This window comes from Capra hircus, chromosome 3 (assembly GCF_001704415.2).
Source record: "Capra hircus breed San Clemente chromosome 3, ASM170441v1, whole genome shotgun sequence".
Classification (NCBI taxonomy): domain Eukaryota; kingdom Metazoa; phylum Chordata; class Mammalia; order Artiodactyla; family Bovidae; genus Capra; species Capra hircus.
The window spans coordinates 29,671,745-29,682,060 of record NC_030810.1 but is presented as its reverse complement, the minus strand read 5'-3'; positions in this window follow the sequence as shown (position 1 = coordinate 29,682,060).

Here is a 10,316-nt window from a genome sequence, read left to right as displayed (position 1 = left end):
GGAACTAAAAAGCCTCTTGATGAGGGTGAAACAGTGAAAAAAGATGGCTTGAAACTTAACATTCAAAAAACTAAGATCATGGCATCCAGTCCCATCACTTCATGGCAAATAGAAGGGGGAAAAGTGGAAGCAGTGACAGACTGTATTTTCTTGAGCTCCAAAATCACTGCAATGATGCTGGCTGCCATGAAATTAAAAGATCCTTGCTCTTTGGAAGGAAAGCTATGACAAACCTAGACAGCATATTAGAGACAGCATAACAGAGATATCACTTTGCTGACAAAGGTTCATATAGTCAAAGTTATAGTTTTTCCAGTAGTCATGTACATATGTGAGAGTTGGACCATAAAGAAGGCTGAGCACCAAAGAATTGATACTTTCAAATTGTGGTGCTGGAGAAGACTCTTGAGAGTCCCTTGGACAGCAAGGAGATCAAATTAGTCAATCCTAAATGAAATCAACTCTGAATATTCATTGGAAAAACTAATGCTGAAGCTGAAGCTCCAATACTTGGCCCACCTGATGCAAAGAGCCAGTTCATTGGAAAAGACCCCAATGCTAGGAAAGATTGAAGGCAGGAGGAGAAGGGGATGACAGAGGATGAGATAGTTAGATAGCATCACTGATTCAATGGACGTGAATTTGAGCACTCCAGGAGATAGTGGAGAACAGAGGAACCTGGCTTGCTACAGTCCACGGGGCTGCAAAGAGTCAGACATGACTTAGGGACTGAAAAACAACAACAAAATGGCAATAATAGTTCCCCTTTCACTGGGTTGCTGTGAAGATCAAATGAGGCAAAAAATGAAGAGTATTATTGGGTTTTTTTTTGGTTAGATTTCAGTTGTTGTGGGGATTTTTTGTTATCAAACCTTTATTTCCTATCTTGACTTCTTATCTGACCACCGGACTGTTATCTTAATTTGGATATCCCACAGGCATCTCAAATACAGGATATTCAAGATTCTGTTATCACCAGACACCACCGCCACCACTTCCTCTCCTACTATCACCCACTGACTGACTCTTCCTATATCCCTCCTCTCAGCAAATGCCCTGCCAAACGCCACTCTCTCAAGCAATACACCTAAAAGGTGATCGGCCATTCCAATTTCCTTGGGACTTAGGGAGTTGCCAAGACATAGGACTTTCAGTTTTAAAACTGGTAGAATCCCACTACCATCAGTTAAGTCACTCAGTAGTGTCTGACTCCTTGCGACCCCATGAATCGCAGCATGCTAGGCCTCCCTGTCCATCACCAACTCCTGGAGTTCACTCAGACTCACGTCCTTCGAGTCAGTGATGCCATCCAGCCATCTCATCTTCTGTTGTCCCCTTCTCTTCCTGCCCCCAATCCCTCCCAGCATTTTTTCCAGTGAGTCAACTCTTCGCATGAGATGGCCAAAAGTATTGGAGTTTCATCTTCAGCATCATTCCCTCCAAAGAAATCCCAGGGCTGATCTCCTTCACAATGGACTAGTTGGATCTCCTTGCAGTCCAAGGGACTCTCAAGAGTCTTCTCCAATACCACAGTTCAAAAGCATCAACTCTTCGGCTCTCAGCTTTCTTCACTGTCCAACTCTCACATTCATACATGACTGCTGGAAAAACCATAGCCTTGACTAGACAGACCTTTGTTGGTAAAGTAATGTCTCTGCTTTTCAATATGCTATCTAGGTTGGTCATAGCTTTCCTTCCAAGGAGTAAGCGTCTTTTAATTTCATGGCTACAATCACCATCTGCAGTGACTTTGGAGCCCCCAAAAATAAGGTCTGACACTGTTTCCACTGTTTCCCCATCTAATTCCCATGAAGTGATGGCACCACATGCCATGATCTTTGTTTTCCCACTACCACATGATCCATCAATACCACTCCTGGGCATATATCCAGAGATAACCATAATTTGAAAAGATACATGCACCCTATCGTTCATTGCAGCACTATTTAAAACAGCTAAGACATGGGGGCACCCTAAATGTCCATTGAAAGAGGAGTGGATAAAGAAGACGTGGTATGTAAATACAATGAAATATTACTCAGCCATAAAACAGAATGAACTAATGCCGTTTGCAGAAATATGGATGGACCTAGAGATTATCACACTGAGTGATGTTTAAGACAGAAAAAGACAAATATCATATGATCTATCTTATATATGGAATCTAAAAAAAAATGGTACAAATGAACATCTTTACAAACCAGAAATAGAGTCACAGACATAGAAAACAAACTTATGGTTATTGGGAAAGAAGGGGGAGGGATAAATCCGGATATTGAGATCGACATATACACAGTGTGGTGCGTGCCAAGTTCGCTTCAGTCGTGTCAGACTCTTTATGACCCTATGGACTGTAGCCCACCAGTCTCCTCTGCCCATGGGATTCTCCAGGCAAGAATACTAGAGTGGGTTGCCATGTCCTCCAGGGAATCTTCCCAACCCAGGGATCGAACCTATCTCTCCTGCACCTCCTGCATTGCAGGTGGATTCGTTACTGCTGAGCCACTCACTGGGGAAGCCCGTATACCACCAGTGTGTATAAAATGGGCTTCTCAGGTGGCGCTAGTGTTAAAGAACCCACCTGCCAACACAGGAGAGGTAAGAGATGCAAGTTCGATCCCTGGGTCGGGAAGATCCCCTGGAGGAGGGCATGGCAACCCCCTCTAATATTCTTGCCTGGAGAATCCAATGGACAGAGAAGCCTGGCAGGCTACAGTCCATAGGGTTGCAAAGAGTCTGACATGACTGAAGCAGCTCAGCATGCACACATATATAAAATAGATAATAAGGATCTACTGTATAGAGAGGGAATTCTACTCAATACCTTGGAGTGATCTACATGGGAAAAGAATCTTTAAAAGGGTGGGTATATGTACATGTAAAATTAATTCACTTTACTGTTCACCTGAAACTAACACAACATTGTAAATCAACTGTACTCCAATAAAATTATTTTAATAAACGCTGGTAAAAATCCAGGCCGACCAGGACAAGTTGGTCACCCTCATGCTTGATCCTTCCCTTCTGTCAACTTCCCACATCTGTTTACCACTCAACTTCTGTAAGCTCTAACTCCTGAATCCGTCCCTTCATTCCACTGCCACCAACCATGCCTTATCTTAGAGCTTCTCGGCTTCTGCGTGTGGTCTCCTTGAATCCACTTTTGCCTCCCTCCTATCATTTCATCTAGGGTGATCTTTCTGAAAGACATTAAGTCTAATGACATAAATCTCCTACTAGGATTTTTCAATGGCTCCTTGCCTCCTGTATCATCAGGCCACCCAAGATGGCTGTTCTCTTGCTCTCTGTACTTCCCCCTGTAGGAATTACCCTTACTGCTTCACCCACACCCTCTTCCCATGACTGACTTTCCCTCTTCATCATAGAGCCTAATCAGTAAATGCCTACACACTTTCCCCCAGCCCCAGCTAGTGATTGCTCTAATCTTCAGATCTATGGTAGCTTATCAAAGTGGTGGTAAGGGATGTGTCCCTCCCCTGGTTTCCCTGGTAACCAATGAGACATCAGTCCCCCCTATAGCTGGTAACCTCTTTCTCCCCTTAGTAGCAAGGACTGCTGCCATGTCCTGCCTGCCGTCTGCCATTCACTGTGGGATGTCACTCCAGAACACTCTTGCTTCAGATGTGTAATATCCTCCATCTAGTAAATAATTGGTGTCTCTGTCGCTGACTCCCAGCTCTTTCTTCTGCTTGGGGCTGGGCAAGTCCAGGACTTGAAGGCCTAGGGGGTATAACCCAACAGCTCCCCTTACCCCTACTGTTAGTCCCAACTCTTTACCACAACTGGGGTTCTGATATGTCAAAATTCCACTGATAGGCCACTATTTGTAAGTGTTTTAATATTTTTTATAATTCTGTATTATTTATAAGCACTCCTTTGTGTGAAACGAGTCACAAATGTTGTATTGACCTAATATGCATAGCTATAATGTGAATGAGAACATATTTTGACCAGAATTCCTCCTAACATGGGTAAAGTATCTTTGTTGGCAAAATACAATGGTAAGTGCTTGGGCTGGGGTTGGTTTGTCTCTCCCATGTGAGACGGGGAGGAATTTTTGTGCAAGACAGAGGAAGAGAAGGAAAGAGACCGGAAAAATGGAGGAAAGAAAACTGGGAGGCAGCAGAGGCTATGTGTCTGGGATGTGCCCGGGACCTGGATTACCTGCCCCCATCCGTCATCAGTGGCACTGTACTAAGTTCATCAAAGAATCAGTGTCTGGGTGTTGTTTGTGGAACTTGGTGGAAGCACTGGGCTTTGTGTCTGCTTTGACTTGGAGCAGCACAAAGCAACAAGTGGAGGAAGTGATCTGAGGCAGAGAGAAATCATGCAGAAGCCTTGTGATGTCACAGGCTGTGGAATTCAGCTTCTGGGCAAGGTTACTCAGACTTCCCTGGAATGGGGGAGTCCCAGCTGGTACCCATATTGCACAAACGCATCTTCATCTCTGCAAGTCCTGGATTGGGTTCAATATGAGCTTGACACCGAGAGCAGAGGAGAACAGCAATCTGTCTTCAGGATGGGTCAGGTCTTAACAAAACTTGACCATCTCCCTCTGACTCTGGGAAAGCTTGTGGCAGCTACGCCTTCCCACCTCTGTGCTCTGCTCAGGGCTCCCGTTCCCTTCTTCCTTGTCAAATGTGTCCATCTTATGTATCCATCCTCAAATTTTATCACCAAGGACACCTGCTATTTCTCCTCTCCTCCCCCATCCCAGCCATATTTTGAAAGATTTTATTGACCAGACTCACATTTCATTTACTCACAGTTCAACCATTTTCCCATATTTTGGCAATCAAATGCTATATAATCATTAATGGAGATTTTTGATTTGCTTGAGATGATAAAATTAGTGCTGAGTTGATATAGCTCCAGATCAAAGCAAAGAAACTTTATAGTTTAATGATAACTAATGTCTACAGATACCTTACCACGTGCCAGGCCGTAACCCACTGTGTGTGTGTGCTAAGTCATGCCCGACCCTTTGCGACCCTATGGACTGTAGCCCGCCAGGCTCCTCTGTCCATGAAAATTTTCAGGCAAGAATATTGGAGTTGGTTGCCATTTCCTACTCCAGGGGATCTTTCTGACCCAGGGATCAAAACTGTGTCTCCTATATCTCCTGCATTGGCAGGCAGATTCTTTACCACTGCACCACCTGGGAAGCCCAGTAAGCCACCGAGATGGGCATCATTATTATTAATACCAGTTTACAGACAAACGGCGAGAAGGCAATGGCAGCCCACTCCAGTACTCTTGCCTGGAAAATCCCATGGACGGAAGAGCCTGGTAGGCTGCAGTCCACGGGGTCGCTGAGGGTTGGACACGACTGAGCAACTTCACTTCATTTTCACTTTCATGCATTGGAGAAGGAAATGGCAACCCACTCCAGTGTTCTTGCCTGGAGAATCCCAGGGACGGGGGAGCCTGGTGGGCTGCCGTCTATGGGGTCTCACAGAGTCGGACACGGCTGAAGTGACTTAGCAGCAGCAGCAGCAGCAGCAGCACAGACAAACAGAAGAGATTTCTTTGCCCAGCATCACTTAACAAGTGGGTAGCAAACCTGGGATGCAAATTCAGGTGTTTCTGATAACAGAGCCAAATTTAACTATCCTTTTGCTGACAAAGGTCAGCAAAACCAAAACTACTGTTTTTCCAGTAGTCATGTACAGATGTGAGAGTTGAACCATAAAGAAGGCTGAGTGCTGACAAATTGATGTTTTGAAGCTGTGGTGTTGGAGAAGACTCTTGAGAGTCCCTTGGACAGATCAAACCAGTCAATCCTAAAGGAAATCAACCCTGAATGTTCATTGGAAGGACTGAGGCTGAAGCTGAAGCTCCAATACTTTGGCCGGCTGAGGTGAAGAGCCGACTCATTAGAAAATACTCTGATGCTGGGAAGCATTGAGGACAGGAAAAGAAGGGGACAATAGAGGATGAGACGGTTGAATGGCATCACTGACCCAATGGACATGAGTTTGAGCAAACTCTGGGAGACAGTGAAGGATGGGGAAGCCTGGCGTGCTGCAGTCCATGGGGTTGCAGGGTCAGACACAACTTGGCCACTAAACAAAGAACAACAACTATTGTCAAAGTTATCAAACATGCTTTAAAAGTAATTAATTTCCATCATGCTTTGTGAAATACAGCACAGATTTGGAGCCCCTCTATCACTAGTCCTAAAACTTCAGATGAGAAAATGCTATAATAAACAAATCCCTCTCAGTCATCAGACAGTCATCACTTATTGTTTCAGTGTCTTCAAGATGCTAGTTTTACAATTTAAATCTAGATAGCTTTTTAAAAAATCTCTCTCTTTTTAAAAACTTGGTTCAATACACTATCTTACTTTTTTAAATTGAATACTATATTTAAACTACTCTGCCCCAAAATACAACAGAGCCTTCATACACTAATCATTTGCATAACTCTGACAATTTCTATTCCCTATTGGTATACAGATATCAAATTTCCTTAGCCTTGAGAAGTATGTGTATAGTCATCGCAGTACTATTTTGCATTCTGTCCTTTCTGCTAAATATAGTTTTAGATGTTCTCCATTGACATGATTCATGTATTGGTCTTTTAAAATTTATTCTATTATGTTAATGTGTGGCAGCTGGCTACTTCACTGTCCAATTTGGGGTCATAGAGCTATGTGATAAGTATAAGCTATAAATACTTTTGGACTTTAGTTTTAACAACTAACCTTCTTTTCTTTCTAAAATTACTTACTTTAGGACATTTTCCCAGTAGTGGGACTTCCAGGCCAAAGAATAGCAAGGCACAATGGGGAAAATATGGCCATTGAAGTTAGGCCTCTATTTGAATCCTTTCCTCATCACTTACCCTCAGGTGGCTTCAGACATGTTGCTTAATCTCTTCCTAAGCATCATAAATAGAATGATAATAACACCATCCCCACAGGGTAGTCATAAGGATTAACAATAAAAGACATCAAATATATAATATACCCTAATTAAATGGAGGCATCTGTTGTACTAATAATTTAAGGATTTTTTTTTTTTGCAGTTACCAGCTTACTTTCCAGCTTGCACAATAAATAGTTTAATTATTAATTAAGACTTAAAAATTGAGATTGATCATGGTTTAAAGTGCTTTCTCTTTAAGGTATTTTCTTTGTGATCAGGATTCCCAGAGATAGCACAACTTAATTCAAATGTCAACAGTGAAATTTATCAGCTTATAATGACCTATGGAAGGGAAGGCTAGTATTGATTAACACCACTGTGGCTTGCCTTCACATTCATGCCATATTAATAGCTACCATTTATTGGTCACTATCTCCATGCCAGGGCACAATACAAAAAGCTATGTTGTGTTTTCTGATTTAATCTTCACAGCCTATGAGTTATGAGTCACAATAACCATTTTAGAGATGAGAAAACTGAGTCACAATGAGGTTATATAAACTGTATGAGGCAATACAGACTGAAGAGGTTGCATTCAGTTCCAAACCCAGATCTTCATGACCCCAAAGCTTATGTTCTCTCTTTCACATCAGGCTGCTTCCCAGTGAACTAGATAAATATCCGTAATTATTAACATGTCAACCTACAGGGAATATTCTGGGTCATACTTGGATCTCTCTAGAATCCACTGTTTTCATGATCATTCTCTGCTAGATCTCCTAACTGGAAATCATTGTGTAATTTTATATTCTCATCCTCAAGGTAAAAAGTTTAGCTCCCCTATCTTCAGCTTTAAACCTGCTTCTGCTACTCACTTGGGCTTCCCTGCTGGCTCAGTTGGTAAGGATCAGCTTGCAAGGTGGGAGACCTGGATTCGATCCCTGGGTTGGGAAGATGCCCTGGAGGAGGGCATGGCAACCCACTCCAGTATTCTTTCCTGGAGAATCCCCATGGGCAGAGGAGCCAAGCAGGTTGCGGTCCATGGGGTCACAAAGAGCTGGATACTGAGCAACTAAGCACTGCTACTTACTTACTAAGCACTGCTACTTACTGCAAGTTTCTTAATCTCCTTCATCCTCAACTTTCTAATCTATAAAGTGGGAATAACAATAGAACACAGCTTAAAGGGCTATAACTTTAAAAACTAAATGAACTAATATATAGACGAATCCCTAGACAGTACCTGGGACCTAGTGAGTGTTTAATAAATGTTACCTATTATTATAGAAATAATAAATTATTATTAAATGAGGAACTAACCTATTTACATCTCAGGTGTCCTTGTTGTGATCACTGTCTTCCCCTGCTTGCTTTCCCAATCATATCATCCTTGGTACAAAAGCTATTTGGAGACTATTTCTGCTTAAGGATAGGAACTTGGGAAGAAAGCAAAATTAAATCAATCAGGCTGTAAAAATTCCTCTTTACCAAGATGGCTCTGAGCCAGGCCTGCTAGCACTCAGAATATATGAACCAAGGGAAAATGAAGGGTGCAGTTGCCTTCAGACAATCCCACTGCCAAGATCAATCTCTGGCCTGGAGTCAGAGCTCGCCTCCTCCGTGACAAGACAAGCTGGACTGGGCAAGCGGCCTCAGAGGCCCCTGCAGAGGTCAGGCCCACATCCCCAAGTATCACCCAACCTGGCATTACCACCAGGAAAGTGAAGGCACCAGATAGGTCCCTTCTCTCAGGGCTGGTCATGCTGGGCCAGGATGGAACAAATCCATTCCTAAACAAGCCAGAAGGGTGCTTCCCCACCCCCCGCCTTACCCAGGGGCCGTATAACAATGCTAGGTTATCAGCACAGTCATGACTGAGCCAAAACCAAGGCTGAGAAAGGGAGTCCAGCCTTCCAGGTCACGGAAAAGCCTGTGGTAAAGCCCTGAGAGAGGAAGGTGGGTAAAACAGTGGCCAGAAAGTCACTGTCAGCTGGACAAGCAGAGAGCCAGGGCGAGGGGCTCCAGGTAAGGCTGTGAGGCGGGGGACACGGCCCTCAGGACCTTCCGTCTGCGCTGACCATTTTCGTTTTCATCCTAAAGTTAATGGAACATTTTAAGCTGAGAGACATGGTCTGATCTGCATTTGATCTACTCCTTTATGGCTGCACTGGGTCTTTATTGTTGAACGCCAGCTTTCCCTAGTGTGATGCACAGCGCTTCTCACTGCAGTGTCTCCTCTTGTTGCGGAGCACAGCCTCTAGGGTACAGCAGCTCAGCAGCTGCAGCTCTCAGGCTCCAGAGCGCAGGCTGAATAGCGGCAGCATGCAGGCTTAGTTGCTCCACAGCACATGGGATCTTCCCAGCCCAAGGAGCGAACCTGTGTCCTCTGCATCAGCAGGCAGATTCTTAACCACTGGACCACCAGGGACGTCCCCAGATTTGCATTTTTTCCTAAACTATTCACTCAATAAATATTCTTGAGCACCTACAACAAATTATGATATTAAGAAGAGACTGTGGAAAAAATAACACTTAATGAGCACTCAGTCTTGCAGGGCAATAAGGCTAGTCACAGAGGCAGAAGATGGTGTTTCTAAGAGAGGGATCTGGAAAGCTTCATGTAGAAGTGGGAGAGGCACTTATACACTTGGGTATAATGTAGCCTAATGTAGTATAGACATCATAGAGCATTGCCCCTAGTGTCTGATGGCCAGCACCCAAAACCTGGCTTTACCGCTTACCTGAGAGTTGTAAGACCTTGAGCAAATTGCTTAACTGCTTTCTTTCTTCTTCTTTTTTATAGTATTTATTTGGCTGTGCCAGGTCTTAGTTGCAGCACATTGAGGTCTTAGATCTTCATTGTGACATATGAACTTTAAGTTTCAGGAAAAGAACTCTTAGTTGCAGAATATGGTATCTAGTTCCCTGACCAGGAATTGAACCCAGGCCTCCTGCATGGAGAGCATGGAGTCTTACCCACTGGACCACAACAGAAGTCCCTACCTCTTTCTTCATTAGTATTATTTTCATTTGAGCCAAACTTTAAAAGAGAAATAGGATTTGGACATACAGAGATGGGGGAAGGAGACTATAGATGGGAGATGGAATGGGGACGAACATCAGGGAGAGGCTTTAACGTGGAAGAGCAAGGCAGCTTCACTTGTCTGGAGACAATGTGTGAGAAGAACTGTGAAATCGAGAAGAACATTAACACATTAAATTTTTAGCAGGTGCCAGAACTCTGCACACATTAATACATTCAATCTTCACAACAACCCCACAAGGTGGGATTTCTTCCATTTTACATGCAAGGAATTTGGTGCTCTGAGACACTGAGCAGTTTGACTAAGCTTGTAAGTAGAAGAGAGAGGATCTGAACTTGAATCATCTCACTCCAAAGTTCACACCTGTTCCACTATGACC